The sequence below is a fragment of the Pantherophis guttatus genome, chromosome 1 (genome assembly GCF_059756535.1).
Source record: "Pantherophis guttatus breed Tessera chromosome 1, ASM5975653v1, whole genome shotgun sequence".
NCBI lineage: Eukaryota > Metazoa > Chordata > Lepidosauria > Squamata > Colubridae > Pantherophis > Pantherophis guttatus.
In genome coordinates this window covers 199,938,176-199,956,716 of record NC_142063.1, presented here as the reverse complement: position 1 = coordinate 199,956,716, position 18,541 = coordinate 199,938,176, and the positions used below count along the sequence as shown (strand labels likewise).

The 18,541-nt window shown below is 38.7% G+C and overlaps 1 protein-coding gene and 1 long non-coding RNA gene across 2 annotated transcripts in view; both read left to right on the top strand.

Annotated features, from left to right (window-relative positions):
* PLCB1 (phospholipase C beta 1) overlaps positions 1–18,541 on the top strand; it is a 498,146-nt gene that overhangs the window by 259,216 nt on the left and 220,389 nt on the right. The gene's annotated exons all lie outside the window — the stretch shown is intronic.
* Positions 1–18,541, top strand: part of LOC148116731 (uncharacterized) — a 68,131-nt gene that overhangs the window by 48,934 nt on the left and 656 nt on the right. The gene's annotated exons all lie outside the window — the stretch shown is intronic.

Genomic DNA, 18,541 nt, shown 5'->3' with positions numbered 1-18,541 from the left:
GGATGGGCTTCTACCAGTTCGCACCAGTTTGGGCAAACTGGTAGCTCTGACGATCAGCTGGGAGCGAACTGGTTTGCCCCAACAATCAGATGGACCACACACCCGTCTGAGCTATTTTCCTACCTTTATCTTCTCAGCTGATTTGCACGGTAGAGGGATTGCTGCGCGAATCAGCTGTGTTACTCCTCCGAAGAAACCAGGAAGTGAAGATTTCTTCAAACTGTGCACGCATGCAAGTCACACGATCATTGAACCGGTTGTTTAACCGGGAGGATCCCACCGCTGGTGAGCACCCTTAAATGGGAATAAATGGGTATATGGGCCTATTAAATTAAATTAAAGGCTGTTCAAAGCAACTTTGGGTGGCATTCTTTGTTAGAAACAGAAAAAAAATCCCACAATTATCAAAAGGTAAAATGCCATAAAAAGATTGAGCATAACCCCCACCTCATTACAAATATATTGTTGAGGTTAGAATAGGTTAGTGCCAAGCCTGGGAGAGAAAGCTGTTTGCCATTTCTTCAGATCTATGCAATTGTTTATTTATCAAGGGGTAGTTATTGGATGGGGGTGCAATGGCTCAGCGGTTAAAGATGCTGAGCTTGTCAGCTGCAGAGGTGACAGCCCAGGTTGGAGACTCGAGGTCGGGCACAACAAGATGAGCTCCTGTTATTTCCCCCAACTCCTGCCCACCTAGCAGTTTGAAAGCATGCAAATGCAGGTAGATAAATAGGTGCCACTTTGGTGGGAAGCTAACAGCACCTTTGGCGTGTAGCCATGCTGGCCACATCACCACGGGAATTGTCTTCGGACAATGCTGGCTGTTGTGACCCAGGCCGATGTAGTTAATATTAAATGCAAAACAGTTCCAAAAACAAACAGATTTTATTAAAACAGCTGAGAATTAACTCATTCTCATCTTATTCCAAATTAAATGAAAGCAAAGTTCTCAGAACACCTTCAGTTTATCTCTGACCTTGGGATAATTAGGCAAACTGCCAATGGCTTTTCTTGGCAACAGTTCAGGAACAGAAGACACTGACAAGAAAGAAATACATCCAAACACGAAGCAAATCGGCCAAGAGCCGTTGCTGGTCTTTTAAGCCTTATGGGAGGGGCCAATCATCTCTTGGCCCTACTCCCGAGTCATCCTCTCTACTTTAGCTGCTCCTGCCTTCTGGCAGCTCTTCTCATACGTGCACTAGGAACAGGCTCCTCCTGTTCCTCTGCCTCTCTACTGTCAGCCTCTGGAGGCTCCAAAGTCTGTGCATCACTCCCCGATGGCCCTGGCCCCATCTCTGCCTCCGATGCAGAGCCCTCATCCGGGCCTTCCCCAGCCTCCAGGACTGGCCCATGTTCTTCCTCAGCCTCATCGCTGTCCGGCTCTGCTGCCAGCTCCGCAGGCTGCTGGCGGACCACAACACTGGCACCCTAAATCAAGAAACTGAGATGAGCATCGTGCCCTAGAGCGGGACCTTTTACTTAGTTGTTGGATATGATAATTCAGTGGCATTAATTCTTCAGTTTCTGACCTCTCCTATCAACCAATGGGTGGGTAATGGGCTGAAAAGAGAAAGGGGTCCTTCTTTGTTTAAGCAACTGGTAATCCAAGATCACACCCTTAGGGCTTACTTCTCAGAGGTACGTGCACAGAGCACATATTCTCTCTGACTCTTCTCCTTGCAGACTGCAGTTAACTAGGTGTGAGGTTTATGCCTATTCCTCTAATGTAGCTGCTTAAATAAATCTCCTTTCTGCTATCATTCTGAGTCCTGCAGGCTAGGCTCCTGCTCGCAAGAATGCTCAATCCCAGAGAGACAGAATGCTTTCACCTTTTACAATAGTGGTTTTAAGTATTCCATTCTATATAATTGCTCAGTCTTATTAGTCTTTAGATTCTGTGCTGGAGATAGAACAAGAAGAACTTCCTCACCCAAATTAGCTGTCTCTCTATAGAAGTTGCCTGCCGGCAAGAGGCATAAGTGCCTGCTCTGTATTGAACAAATTGTAGCCAGCGTCAGGCTTCTCCTTGTTGTGCTGTTGCAACTCCTCCAACCGACTACAGAATACAAGATTGTCTTAGAAGTCTTCATTTGCAAATTAAAGGCTTTTTTTGTGTGTAATCACACCAAACACATTTGAACATAGTTAACATTTTAAAATGAAGGAAAAGTTAAGCCAGAATTATATTTATCTATTCAAAGACACAAGCATGTATGAATAAAGCCAGAATTTGAAGGCATCCATCTTTATTCTTTGCTATAAAAGCTTTTGAAGATTCTGGTGTGCAGTCATCTGGAGTCTGCTAGCAGGGGTGCCAATTGTACCAGTTAGGCTCCCAGTTTGAGCCACTTTGGCACTGTTTATGTGCTTTAGGGATTATTTTCCTTCTCTAAGTACTGTTCTCAAAAAGGTCAGTGATCACCCTTTTGACGTAAAATTGGAGAGAAGCCTTTCATCCAACCCAAAAAAGGAATGGGGGAGGGGGAATGGCAGGCTATTGGCAGAAGAACAAGCCAGACAAAACCCCAGTCAAGAGCCTACAGATGTGCTATTATGTGGTTCTGTGAAGTTAAGCAAAAGTTGTGTTCAGAGACATGAAAGCTTCCTTCCTTCACAGGACAGATTTATTTTGGGGTAGGAAAAACGCATGGACATATTTTTATTGTTCCAAGATGTTGAGGACATGAGTTAGTACTTCGTAGTGATTAAGAAGTAGCTGATGAGAACACTGAATCTCAGGAATATAAGCCATTGTACCTTGGTTGAACCTCTTCTAGATAGAAGCGAAGATTGTAGCTGTTACAGATCATTTCTTTTTCATGGCAACTGCATGCAGTTCTTTTCCTTAGGGTGACACTTGTAAAGATAGAAAGATGATGGGATTTTAAGTAAGCTGAAAGAAAAAACATCCAGTCAGCTATATAGGAGGGATTTTGCTTAAAGGAAAACCATAGGTTGCCTGTCCCGTAGCACTGTCCATAATAGAAATGAGCCAATGTTAACATTTTTATACAGAAGAAAATAATGGGCAAATCCCAACCCAGTGACCATATTTTAAATTTGTATTCTTGTCCTAATTGACAGGAAGATATATGTTTTCAATGTTTGTGCAGTTTGTTAAAGTGTCTTCTATGGTTTCTATTTTTTTGCTTTGATGATGCCTATTAATGTGGATTTTTATATGATATATACATACATACATATATACACATATATATGCATATACATATATATACATATACATATACAAACACATACACATACACACACACACACACACACACACTGGGGAATTCAGTGGCTCAGTGGCTAAGACGCCGAGCTTGTCAATCGAAAGGCAATTCAGCAGTTCGAATACCTAGTGCCGCGTAATGGGTGAGCTCCCATTACTTGTACCAGCTTTTGCCAACCTAGCAGTTCGAAAGCACGTAAAAAATGGAAATGAAAATGAAAAATAGGGACCACCTTCGGTGGGAAGGTAACAGCGTTCCATGCATCTTTGACGTGCATCTCTGTGCAGATGACCACGGAGATGTTTTCGGACAGCACTGGTTCTTCGGCTTTGAAATGGAGATGAGCACCACCCCTAGAGTCAGGAACGACTAGTACATATGTGCGACGGGAACCTTTACATACACATATATATGTATGGTGTGTGTTTGTGTGTGTGTCTATAAAACATACACACATACATATATATACACATACACAAGCATATACATGTACATATACACACAGAGAGAGTATATACACATACAAATGCATGTACACATATGCATATACTTATCAGCCCAAAGTCACATATTTGATTAATAAATATAAAAAATACAATATTTCCCTTAGTGAGCATGCAGATTTGAACCCAAAAATCCAAATTCATGGAAAATTAGATTCAGTTATTTGCATGTTTTGGAGTAAGTGCCTGCTTGAATGAAGGTAAATATAGCTAAATGCACTGTAGGAAATAGTTAGAAGTTAGGAGTGGAGGGCTTAAAAACTTTTTTTTTAAGGATATCATAAAGTGAGTTAAATGCTAGAAATTAGCCACTTTCTACTCTGTTGCTCTATCTGGAGCTATATGTGGCAAACATTTGATGCAGAGTTTTTGTCTAGGCTATTTTGAAATGTAGGACCAGTAATAAGAACATAATTTTGGGAGGCTGATGAATATTTTTGAAAATTTGAAAGCATGACATGAGAATCTTACCACATGACCGTCATGCTGAGTCATGCTTCACAAAACACTTGTCATATGCCAAATAGGAGAGATTGCTCCTTGCCTACCCCCTCTTAGGGATGTCCTTTGTCCTTTTGTCACTTACTCCCCCCACCCCCAAGAGAAAATGCTTATTTTCTAAGAGTACACAAGGAGTGGGACTAGGAACATTCTTGTAAATAATGATAATGCCATAAACTGGCCCCTTGTTTTGCAGTATGGCAGCTTCCACTCTTAATGGTGCTTTATTAAAATAGACGGGGCTAGATCCTAGGGTCAGGGAAGGTGACATCCCTGGGCACCTAGTAACTAGTTCTGTTTTCCATTCCAGATTGGCCTTGGCATCTGGAATTGTTGCTAAATACATGCTGTCCATGTTGGGAAAAGCTGTTTTACTGGAACAGCATGGGAGAATGGACTAAAACTTCAATGAGGGATTGATATTTACTCATGACTTTGATTAATTATTTGAAAGCTTACATATTCCAGTCACTGAAACTGGGAAAGTATTGTCATGCTGACCATAAGTCTGCCTTTAATTTATTCCTGATACCTCTTCCAAAGTGCTTTGGGTGAGAAATTATATCTGGAATGCTTCTTAGAAAAATTACACATTTATTCCCTCAGTGCTTGAGGGGGTATATGATTGTCTGCTCCACTCTATTGAACAGAGGAAATTGCACAGAATAGAAGAAAATAATTCTGAAATAGGACCACAGAGTCAATGGAAAACTATAGCTCTAATTCTGGGCACTCTTATTGTGGAGTACATTCCAGGGCCTTGAAAAGAATGTTAGAAATAATGTGGCATAGGAATCTGTTTATTTGTAGAAGTTTATATGAATATATATACAATTTTTTTAGAGAGAACAGCATGGAAAAAATTAATACGAACTTAATGTTTCTTTTCAACATTAACTTTGTATTTTTTCTACAGTGTTCTCCATGAAAAATCTGGATATATTTTCATATGTATTCCTATAAGAGAGAAAGTAGACAAAACTGAAACAAGATTTATTTTAATCATTTTTTATTTAAAAATGAGCCCAGTGGTCTCAGCGCTCAGACTCACCTGCATAGCCCCAAACTGCACCGGTCAAGGGGCCAGCAGGCTGTGGCTACTGCTGGACATTGTCGGCCTCCACATGCTCACCACCTCCTGTGCTGGCCACGTCCACCCCAGGGTTGATGATCTTAGCTGGGGCTTATTTTGGGGGTCATGCTAAAAATCATGCTAGGGCTTTTTTTCTTGTTGGGTCTTATTTTCGGGGAAACATGTTACTTTGATAAAAAAACGTAATATTGGCATAAAAGAAAAATGTACTGTATTTTGCCAGGCAACAAACTAAATTCTTTTGGCGAATAGGACTGACACAGAAAACAATATGATATGAGAATATGAGAATTCAGGAGATTTACAGACATTAAATGGCATCTAAAAGACTAATTTTAGTTAGTTTTCCATGCAAGGATGGCCTTTTGTTAATTTTCTTTAATGACAAGTTTGGAAATTGTCTGCTGTACAAGTAATTTTCGACTTACGACCACAACTGAGCCCAAAATTTCTGTTGCTAAGCAAGACATTTGTACGTTTTGTCCCATTTTATGACTTTTCGTGCCATAGTTGTTAAGAGAATCGTTGCAGTTAAGTTAGTAACACAGTTCTTAAGTGAATCTGGCTTTCCCATTGACTTTGCTTGTTAGAAGATCACCAAAGAGGGGAGGGTGTCACACAATCCTGGGACACCGCAGCCATTATTAATATGAGTCAGCTGCCAAATGTCTGAATTTTGATCACATGACCACCATAAGTGTGAAAAAGTCGTAAGTTACTTTTTTCAGTGCCGTTGTAACTTCGAACAATCACTAAATGAACTGTTGTGAGTTGAGGACTATATCTCTCTTTCTATTTCTTTGATTCCCTAGTAACTGACAGAGTGATATGAGTGATATGATAGAGACTGCTGAGGGAATGACACTAATCTATATACAACTAAAATTCTCATATGCCCAAAATCCAGGACCTCGACTCCTATAGGGTTCAAATTTGGCAGATTTGTTGCTGTTTCAATGCTGCTTTCCTACTACACTGTCCCCCTGCTGCTCAGAGCTTCAATAGACTGGTCCTGTTTTAGTCCTCCAGAGGCCCAGAGACTTGTCTGCAGTGGTGGGATCCTTCCAGTTCAACAACCGGTTCGGTGATCCTGTGCTTCGCGATTCCACCTCTGCCTCTCTGCCATTAACTGCCAGAGGGCAGTCAGCCATGTTTTAGCTGGCCTAAAGTTGGAAATCACTCCTGCTCCCACTGTTTTTCCCCCCTTGCCTGTCATCATTCTCTTTCTCTGCTTTGGTAAGGAAATATATCTAAAGCAATGACTCAGTGAGTCACAGGTTTCTAGTGATAAACTAATCTTGACTTAACGGAAGTGGAAGGCAGGTGTCCATATTGCAACAGATTGAGAATAGTATATTCCAACTGGGTGAAATATTCTCCCAGGCATTACATGATAGAAGGATCTGTTGATCAACAGTGTCATTTGGAGCAAAAAAAAAAAAAGAATAATATTACTACAAATGACAATATTTTCCTATTTGTGAGTTCAACTTAAAGGACAGTGATACTATTTTAAGTAGCAAGCATAAATTATGGGACCTTGTTTATTTTTAAGAAGAGATTGGACAGCTGTTCATCTGGAATGGTACAAAGTCTTCTGCTGGAGTAGGGAGTTGGACTAGAAGACCTCTAAGGTCCCTTTCAACTCTGTTATTCTGTTCTTTCTTTCTTTATTAAATTTCCATTCTGCCCTTCTCATTAATACCATGACTCTGGGCAGCTGTTACAGCTCTAAAACATAATGTTGCGGACTTCATTTCTTGCAGATCATGGGGAACTCAGCTCCAAGTACCATGAAGAGAGTTTTTCAACTTCTGTTTTTAAATCGGTTAGGCTTTTATTTAAAATTTAAATATCACCTTAACTCTGATGACTGCATGAAACTATGCTATGTATGCCATAAATTCATTTTGTCTACCTGATTACTTAAATCACCTCAGCATCATATCATAGTGTATAACTCAAGGAACAGTAATAGGTGTACTTAGGGGAGATTAGCTTAATATACATATGTGTATTAATAGAATTATACTCTACATTATAGAATTATGTAATGATTGTGATTGGTACTATATTGAGGCAATGAATAATGAAAGATTGAAGGATGAATTTTTGATATAAATTGATGCGAAGAGTTAACTAAGGGAAGTTAAAAAAACATGTCTTTGAATATTATAATGATATTGGAAAGGAAAAAAAAACAAAAAACATAATAGAGATAGAGATAGAAACAAGAGAGGAAATACATACATACATGCATACATACAGTACATACATACCAGTGGTGGGTTGCTCCCGGTTCGCAGCGGTTTGCAAGAACTGGTAGTAAAAATTTGTAATAGTTCGGAGAATCGGTAATAACATTGGCTGGCCACGCCCCCGAACCAGTCTCCAGCCCGCTTACCCCGCCCACCTCATCAGAGGCTTTTTTTTAAAAAACTTTTAAAAGCATTTTTTCTCTTCAGCTGAAGAGGTTGTAGGGGGAAAAAATGCCTTTAAAAGCCTTTGGCGATCCCAGCTGAGTTGCCTGATCGTCAGAGGCGCCTATTTTTTTTCCTGCAACCTCTTAAGGTTGTAGAAAAAATGCTTTTAAAAGTAAAAAAAAAAAGTTGGCCACGCCCACCCAGTCACATTACCCCCCCACCAAGAACCCACCCCTCATACATACATACATACATACATACATACATACATACATTACAAACTATTATACACACACACACACACACTCACACGTGAAGGCATATGAAAGAACAAAAAGGTTTAGAACTGAAGGGTGATAGCAAAAGATATGTGTATATGAAACAATGTAAATGAAATGTAATAACTAGGAGTAATAATATTTTGTTTATTGTACTGAAATGTATGATACCCAGATATCACACTATTCATGCATTGAGATGTATAAACAATATAAAATAAAAAACTTGATTAAAAAAAAGAAAAAGAAAAATATATTTTAAAGGAACCACATTTTTTTTTAAAAGGACATTTTTTGAGGGATTCAACTGATGTCATGGCTCGCCATTGCCCAGCAATAGGTGGCAGACCTCCAGGTTTTATCTTAGTTATTATTTAATAATAAATAGTTAGCTGTTTTACCTAGAAATTGCTGAAGGCTTCATGTTATATAATATTTTTACAAATCTATAAAGTAAAGGAAGACCTGTCCAATTGTTTGTTTCTCCAAAATTGCATGAACATAATCTTTCATATTTAGTTGTTGTATTTTATAGAAGAGCATATAATGCCTTGGTAAGGCCACACTTGGAATACTGCATTCAGTTTTGGTCGCCACAATGTAAAAAAGATGTTGAGACTCTAGAAAGAGTACAGAGAAGAGCAACAAAGATGATTAGGGGACTGGAGGCTGGAGGTTGCTGGAACTGGGTATGTCTAGTCTGATGAAAAGAAGGACTAGGGGTGACATGATAGCAGTGTTCCAATATCTCAGGGGCTCCCACAAAGAAGAGGGAGTCAAGCTATCCTCCAAAACACCTGGGTGGAAACTAATCAAGGAGAGAAGCAACTTAGAACTAAGGAGAAATTTCCTGATGGTTAGAACAATTAATCAGTGGAACAACTTGCCTGCAGAAGTTGTAAATGCTCCAACACTGGAAGTTTTTAAGAAGATGTTGGCTAACCATTTGTCTGAAGTGGTGTAGGGTTTCCTGCCTAAGCAGGGAGTTGGACTAGAAGACCTCCAAGGTCCCTTTCAACTCTGTCATTCTATTCTATTCTATTCTATTCTATTCTATTCTATTCTATTCTATTCTATTCTATTCTATTCTATTCTATTCTATTCTGTTCTGATAAGCCTTAGGATTGGTTATTTTAAAGACTTTTCTATTGGCTAATGGCTTTTTCCTATGCTATAAACATAGAGCATGGATTTTCAAAACAGTATTTATATTTAATATCATTTCTTTAGAGGAAGGATATATGTAGGCAAATCATGAAGATATTCCAAATAAGGTCTTCATCCATATTTTTTTCTCCACACCTTTTCTGTAACAGTTCTCAAAATAAATCAATTGTGTAACATTGCATTTGGCCTAAACTCAACCCTACAAGTGGCAGCCAAGGAATTCAAACAGGGATAGATAAACAGCAAAATTAATTTGAAGATAGCATCAGTTTATAGAGAGAAAGCCATTTTTTTGCTTCCAAACCAATAAATGAATTTATTATAAGCTTAATAAAGCTGACTTTCAAGTCATCAAAAGCTGCAAATAAAATTCTTGCTATTAAGAAGGTAATAGGTAAGAGAAGCTTCTATCCTTCATGAGTACAAGGAAATGGATTTAACCCCCATCTTAGCAGCAGCAAAATTTGGATAGGCAAAATGAGTTGTGTTTGTCTGCGTGTGTGTGCATGTGCATGTACAAAAATAAATTTGGAAATTTATATATATATATATATATATATATATATATATATATATATATATATATAATTTTTATATACAGTGTATATATATGTGTGTGTGTGTGTGTGTGTGTGATTTCACTCCCTTAGTGAGTAAAATCTCTTGGCAGGCAGTTCATGACAGAACATTTATATATATATATTTTATATACATACATACATATACATACGTGTATGTATATGTATATGTGTGTGTGTGTATACACACACACACACACACACACACAAGCAGTATTAAGAGGCTATTCAGACAAAGTCAACCATGCCTCCATTCATATACTGTATAGAGTATATTTCCAAAACTGGGGATTTTTCAGACTGAAGTGTCAGTCACCCAGAAAATAAATTGACCATGAATAACTTTCAGATCAGCTGCCAGATATTTTGACCTTAAAAATGAAGAAAACAAACCTTGAAAGAGATATGTGAAGAAATTCACTGCAAGTGTCTTTCAAGAAGAAAAAGAAGAAAGATGTATTTGTTTGGGATAATTTATAGCAGGCATTTATTTTGTGCATAAAAACTCTTTAACAATTGGATGCAAAATGAATGAAATTTTCCAAAATAAAGCCAAAGTGAAAGGAAAGGCACCAACAGTTCCTCCCACAGATTTATGCAAGCCCATATATGTAAAACATTCTACTTAATCTTAATTATAGCACATTATGGCTCAGATAAGTTATGGTTATGCTTTGCCTTTAGAGACAATGCAAAGTTGCGAAACTGCAAAGGTTCTATTCTGTGTTTTACTGTTAGTCCTTGTATTTATGTATTTACTTGTAAGTCCTGTTGAATGGAAAGAGGCGTCCTTCTGATTAAGGCTGCCAACCTTGAACCGCAATGCGACTTGGCTTGAAAGGAAGGTGGGCAAAATGTCATGCACACTCTTGCCAAGTGTGATGCTGCAGCCCTAATCTTATTACCTGAAACAATATGTCTATTAAATATTTTTTTTAAAAAGAATAACAACAATACAGATTTTGAAAGAGAAAAGTCAGGAAAGCAAAGTAATAAGTAAATAAAAAGTACAAGGGAAGGAAGGAAGAAAGGAAAGAAAGAGAGAGAGGGAGAGAGAGAGAGAAGAAAGAAAGAAAGAAAGAAAGAAAGAAAGAAAGAAAGAAAGAAAGAAAGAAAGAAAGAAAGAAGAAGAGGAGAGAGGGAGGGAAGGAGGAGGGAGGGAGGGAGGGAGGGAGGGAGGAAGGAAGGAAGGAAATTATGTCTAAATAGGCAAGGGAAGCCATGGCTGTTAAGATTATTTACCAAATGTGGACATACAAGGCATTTTATACAGATAGTCCTTGACTTACAACCCTTGATTTAGTGACCATTTGAAGTTACACCAGCACTGGAAAAGTGACTTTTGACCGTTTTTCACACTTATGACTGTTGCAGCATCACCTCATGGTCATGTGATAAAAATTGGGACACTTGCCAACTGGCATGTATTTATGACAATTGCAGTGTCCCCAGGTCATGTGATCTCCTTGTGTGACCTTCTGACAAAGTCAGTGGGGGAGCTAGATTCACTTAACAACCGTGTTACTAATTTAACAACTGCTTGATTCACTTAATAACTGTGGCAAGAAAGGTCATAAAAAAGGGGCAAAACTCACAACCATTGTCTTGCTTAGCAATGGAAATTTTGGACTCAGTTGTGGTCGTAAGTCAAGGACTATCAGTCCCAAAGGTGCTTTTTTCAGGAGGCAACTGGACTTCCTTGTTTTTTCTTTAGAAGACGTTTCACTTCTAATCCAAGAAGCTTCTTCAGCTCTGACAGGAAAGTGGGGAATTGAAGTGGGGGTGCTAGCTCCTGTCACAGCTGAAGAAGCTTCTAGGATGAGAAGCGAAACATCTCCAAAACAAAAAACAAGAAAGTCCACTTGCCTCCTGAAAAAAAGCACCTTTGGGACAACCATGACTTGGATGATTGAGAATCTCTACGGACTTTAAGGTCTATCTGTATTTTCTTCTCTATAACAAAGTAATATGTTGGGTACTTATGTATTTAGATGGGCTTGCATTTTCTTCCCGGAATCTAATCGGTATGTGTGCAAGGGAATTTTATTTGGGTAGGTACTTAGCAGAGGTGGGTTTCAGCAGGTTCTGACCAGTTCTGGAGAACCGGTGGCAGAAATTTTGAGTAGTTCGGAGAACCGCTAGTAAAAATTCTGACTGGCCCCGCCCCCATCTATTCTCTGCCTCCCAAGTCCCAGTTGATCGGGAGGAAATGGGGATTTTGCAGTAACCTTCCCCTGGAGTGGGGAGGGAATGGAGATTTTACAGTATCCTTCCCCTGCCACGCCCACCAAGCCATGCCCACCAAGCCACACCCACAGAACTGGTAGTAAAAAAAATTGAAACCCACCACTGGTACTTAGTGTACCCTCTGCATATTTATGCTTCCACATTCCTCTTGTATTGCACACTTAAAAATATATATAAACATGCATTAGGAAACACAAGGCAGGCTACATATATCTTTCCTGTAGGGGTACATTGGGGGATATTTTTTTTTCTCTCCCCAGGCCTTAAGTGGCTCTGGAATTTGTTAAACCTCCTCCCTCACCCCTTTACCTGTGTGTGTGTGTCTGTGTGTGTGTGTGTGTGATTTCTCCCCCTCACACGAATCCTGTTCTGATTTGTTTTTGGAGAGTTTTCTTGCTGATGGACAGATTGTGACTACACAGGCAGCATGCTTCATTGCAATATTTGGGGCAGGAAACAATGGCCAGCATTTATCTGCTATGTATTTTCTTTTAAAGAAATAAATCCTGTACAAATCATATTTAAATCTTCTTAGTCTGATTCAGCACACCTTAATAACTGTGGTTTGAAAGCTTTCTCCTCTTTTAGGTAGTAGGAAATGTTAAACATTTGCATTATACATCTTCTGGATTGTTTTAGTTTGTGATTGCTCAACCTACCTAATCTTTCTCTAACATGGTTTCCTTCCTTTAAACATTTGGCCTACAATTTATTTTATTTTATTTTACTTTATCCATGCCGGCTGGGACTCATAAGAAACATGGTCAAAATAATCAGCAAGGGACATCTGAAGGAAGACTGATCAAATAAGTTCAATTCTCTCCCGAAGTAGAGTTTTCTTGCAAATATCTATCTTTGATGTCATCTCTGGAGATTGATGACTAAAACAGCAGAGTGGGTTTTTTTTTTTTTACATCTCATGGGATTCCAGATGTCCCTGGATGCTTTTCTTTTAGAGCTCAAAGAAATAAAATTGCCCATAACTTTTCAAGCATTGTTTGCTCCCAATCAAAGCTTTTTTTTCCTGTGAAGTGGAACAGATGACAGATCTGCCTTTGTTCGTTTGAAGAGAGTATTAAATGCTTATGTCTTACATTAGCGATTTCCTTTACATTGTCATCAACAATACCTGTCCTGTTATCTAAGTAAGCAGGCTTTTTAATTATTGTCTCATTTTTCCCAGTTGAATGCAGAAACGGGGACAGTGCATTAGTTCAGTGTCAGTTGCTTTAAAACCAGCATTTTGATGAAACGGAGAATTCATTCTGTAACGTTCATTGAAATGAGAAGTGTGGGCTTTCAACACCATAATCAAACTCCTTGTTTCCTGGTGTGGCCTTTCTGCTCTGTTTGAACTGAGCCGCGAGTTTGCCAGTTGCAGAAGAACAAGATTCAATTACATCCTTCTTGAGGAATTGGTGTGGTGGGATTGGGGTAGGCAACATGGAGCCCTCCAAATGATTAGCATAACTGTTACCATAACCCTTGTCTTGGGTTAATGGCTGGAGCTGATTGAGATTTATTAAATATATGAATTGTCTCCAGGGAAGCTGGTTGAAAAAAAAAATATAGATATTCTCTAAATTGTTATGATTTATTATAGGTTTTTCTCTTTTGCTTGTCTTTCAATAACTTTAAAATTATTCAACAATGCTTCAGTATGGCAATCATATCCCACTAATCAATGATTCTTTGTAATTCAACGATTGGCTAACTTTTCCTTCCTATACCTCCCAAACGCAATATGTAAAATTAATAGCTCTCTTCAAATGCAAATGCTTTACCAGATAGATGCAGTTATCTTTCTTGCTCCTAAATGTAACAAACTATTGAGCTCTACGTTCTTCCTCTGCAAATACATGACACTCTTATGCCACTTAGATTTGTCTACCATGTTCATACCAGTAGTGTATTATTATATATTAAAGAGCAACTTTGCAAAGGAAGGGTCCTTTGTGCTTTTTGAAGGTATCTATTGTAGGAATATCATTTATAAGTCATATTATTTTATTTTATATCAAATTTATATACCGCCCTTCTCTCTGAGGACTCAGGGCAGTGTACAGCCAAATAAAAACATAGACTACAAACATTAAAATACTATTAAAAAGATGTATATAAATTTAGCCCCATAATTAAAAAACAATGACAAACCAATTAAAAACATTTAAAAGTGTTAAGCCAGCCCGGCTTGCTGAAAAAAGAAAGTTTTAAGGGCACAGCGGAAGGCACCGAGGTCTTGGATTCTCCTTATCTCTGGGGGCAGTTGGTTCCAGAGGGTAGGTGCCCCCACAGAGAAGGCCCTCCCCCTGGGGGTCACCAGCCTACATTGTTTGGCTGATGGCACCCCGAGGAGGCCCTCTCTGTGGGAGCGCACAGGTTGATGGGAGGCCGTCGGTAGCAGCAGCAGATATCGAAGATATCTAGGTCCTATGCCATGGAGTGCTTTAAAGGTGATAACCAACACCTTGAAGCGCGCCCGGAAGACCACTGGGAGTCAGTGCAGCTCACGCAGGAGAGGTGTTGTATGGGAGCGCCATGCAGCCGCATTCTGGACCAGTTGGAGCCTCCGGGCGCCCCTCAAGGGGAGCCCCATGTAGAGAGCATTGCAGTAGTCCAGGCGAGAGGTGACGAGGGCATGAGTGACTGTGCGCAGGGAATCCCGATCAAGAAAGGGCCGCAACTGGCGTTATCAGGCGAACCTGACAAAAAGTCCCCCTGGCCACAGCCGTCAGATGTTCCTCCAAGGACAGCTGTGTATCCAGAAAGACTCCCAGATTGCGAGCCCTCTCCAAGGGGGCCAAAGACTCGCCCCCAATAGTCAGAGATGGAGTCATCTGACTGTATCGGGATGCCGGGAACCACAGCCACTCAGTCTTGGAAGGGTTGAGTTTGAGCCGGTTTCTCCCCATCCAGATCCACACAGCCTTCAGGCACCGGGACAAATAAAGACATTAAAGACAAATAAGATGTATCGATTTTGTTACAGTAAAAGGTCGTCTCTATAAATTACAGCAAGTAGAAGCCTGCCAAATTATCCATTATTACTAATGACACCCAACTCTACCCAAAGATTATAACTGATGAGAATGATGATATTAGCTCTTTTGCTTTCCCTCATATTCTTGTTTTCCATACTCTAGTTTTGCTTCAGCTTATTCCCACGTCAGCATTGGCGCTAAAAAAAATATCATTGCTTTTTTGCATTTTTTGTCTAAGGCATACATTTTTGACGTGCATTTTTAGAAACACTTTTTGCTCTTGTAATGTGATTATATGCAGTTTTTCCTCAACAAATGCCAACAGCATCATAAAATTCTTGGTAACAGAACATGCCCATTCCGTAATATTCTTCGTTAATTGGGGTTTAATATGTGATTCTTTATTACCTAGTTACTCCAGTATATTTTGATTTGGTTTTAATATAGCCATGCCATAAAAGCAGGGAAACTGCAGGTTTGTTTGTCTGACAGCCGACTTTCAATTTATACCCCAGTTTCTTACCGCTTTCAACCATAGAAAGATGCCCAGAAGGAGAGAGGGATTTTAGCTGATTTTCATGGTTATGAATTTTTTTTTTATTTGATTTATATGCCACCCTTCTCCGGAGACTCAGGGCGGCTTACAATGTGCTAAGCAATAGCCTTCATACTTTTGTATATTTATACAAAGTCAGCTTATTGCCCCCACAAACTGGGTCCTCAATTTACCCACCTTAGAAAGGATGGAAGGCTGAGTCGATCTTGAGCCTGGTAAGAATTGAACTCGCAGTAATTGCAGGCAGCTGGATGTTAAATGCTGCCTTAGTAGGAGGCATTAGCCTCCTACGCCACTCAGGCTCCGAGTGGGACTCATTAGCTTGAATTAGCAAGTTGTGGGACTCATTAGCTTGAATTAGCAAGTACTAAACCACAACCAATACATAACCAAGACAGCACTCTCCCCTTGGAGAGGGATTAAGGTAAACTTAATTCAAAACAAGGTTTTGATTTCTACTTTGTAGAGCTTCTCTGGGCTTGGATGATCAGCTTTAAATCTTCAGCTCTGAGTAAAAAACCAAATGGGATACATGGGAAGGTAGTGGAAACCCTAGTTGGCCGGACAGTTGCTGGGATAATTTCAGATCTCAAAAGGTTTTCTGTTGTTTGGCTACAGAGACTGAGAGTTGCATTTTTCTGTGAAGATGTGTTTGCCAACTATTTCAGTCAAGGATGTTTGTGGTTGTAGACCTTTCCAAAGGGCAATTCAGATATATGTATATCTGGAAAAGCTTCATCTTATCCTATTCCTAGGATTAAATGGTCCTTCTCAGTTCTAAGATTCTCAGATTCAAATCAATTGCAATTTCAGCATCAGCCATATTATTCCATAAACAATGTCATTCATAACCCTTTACTGATATTATTATTAAAAAGAATGTGTTGACTTTGATGTTTTGATATTCATAGGTATGAACATACAGTATGTATTAGATGAATAATATTTTTAATATGTTTTTCAATACTGGAATGGGGAACATGAAGATTCTGGGCACTCCTCACAAAAGAAAACAAATATTTTTAAACGTAAAATGTCAGAAATAAATCCATTAAATGAGTATAAAGATAAATTGCAGAAGAATCAGATGAAAGCTGTTCACATTCATGATTTGATGGGGGGGGAAAGGGAGGCGGGGCGGAGCAGCCATATAAATACACAAAGGTGCTTTGCTTTCTATTTTGGATTGACAACAGATGTAAACAGCTGTTAACTATTTTGAGGGGAAAAAAGCTACTGTTTGGTTAATATTCATGATCCTAATTTGGGTACCCTTGGTGTATTTCATAATTGCCTAAGACATCTTGTCCTCATTATTGTTTTGATAATTGGGGAATTTCAATAAAATTCTTGATCCAAATTTAGATAGAGATTTGTCACCTAGGAAGCTATAATCTTCATGATGGTTAGCCATGAACAGTTATATGTTTATATATACATGTAGAAAACACATGTTGTGTTTTCTACATTAACCTGAAAAAAGTTATATTTCTATATTAAACTAGTTTGGATCATTTTCCTTTCCAGACTGGGTTGTTGTTGTTTGCCTCAGAATAAATATAACACTGTCATATAATTTCAGTTGCAGTACTCGTGATTTCTTTGACATTTAAGAAATCCTCTGAGATTATGTGTTAAGTGTATCTGTAGGCTGCCATAATCAGAGTTGACTCCTGAAATGGACAACAGACAAATAGTTCAAAACAGGCAAACAATAACAATCTAAAAATAAGTCAGCAATCAGTTAAAGAAATGCCTTCAAAAATCATTTGATGTGGATGAAAGTTCGTTATTCTCTTAGATTATTGAATGAGAAGGACACAAAGCATTTATGACAGGAACAAATTAGAAAAAAGACAGGAAGGCTAAAGTTTGAATGCCTCCTTTTGCTATTCATTCTTCTCTCTATCTTTACAAGAAAATACTAAGTGAAACATGATTGAATAATTTGCTTTTTGCTAAAGCAGACTTTGCTTTAATACGGTTATGGCAGAGGTTTGAGGAGCCTGGAGAACAACCGAGGAAAATCTTGACATATTAAATAAAAGAGTAGCAAGCTTGGAGTTTTCTTTCAGGGATTTGGATGAACGCAGTATATAAGATAATGCCTGAAGAAATACTTAAAAAAAAAAAAAAGATTTCAAGAATTATTCATAGTGGTATAAAAAACACAAGCTAAATAGAGGATTTTATGAAGAAAAGAATGCATATTCTTTTTCTCAGCTCAGTCTTCTGAATTTGGAGAGTCATATGATTCCAGAAGCTTAGCTTAGTATTTGGAGAAAGTCACATCCATTAAGCAGCTTCTCACTGCATTGCTGAGTAGCGGTAATGGCAGAACAAAACACGTTCCGTTCCCAAATCTGTAAGAAAGAAAACAAATGATCACATAATAAAATGGTTCCTTGAAGCTTTTCACTGAACAAAAGCTTTAAATGAGAAAGGTACATTAATATATTTTGTGCAGATGATAAACTTTACTGGGCAAGCTCATCTTGAGCTTTCTGAGCAAAAGAAATTACTTTGGGTCTTTGCCAAAATCTTACGGGCTTGAAGCTTTTGCATGAAATGCCCTCTCATGACACAGATTAGTTCAGTGTACAATGTAACTGAATGGAGTAAAGCAGTTTGTCTAACCTGGAAGTGCCACTGTAAATAATTTTCTTCTTGTCCCAGTGAATCAGGCCTCTTCCTCAGCCTTCACTCCCCACCAAGCAAGTTTTGCTGTAACAGATAAAATAGCCATAATTAAAATGGCGTGTGAACTACTGGACATGGTTGCTTCCCAGAGCATTGTGGGAAAGAAACCAATCACACAGGGAAATTGATCGACACAACTATATTCCTCCACTCATTATGCAACTGCTTGCATTGGATATGCTAACATAGGAAAAAGTAGTTTTGTTAAAATTGCAGGGTTTTTAAAATATTATTAATATTATTCGCTCAACTATTTACTACTGATGTAGTAGTAAATT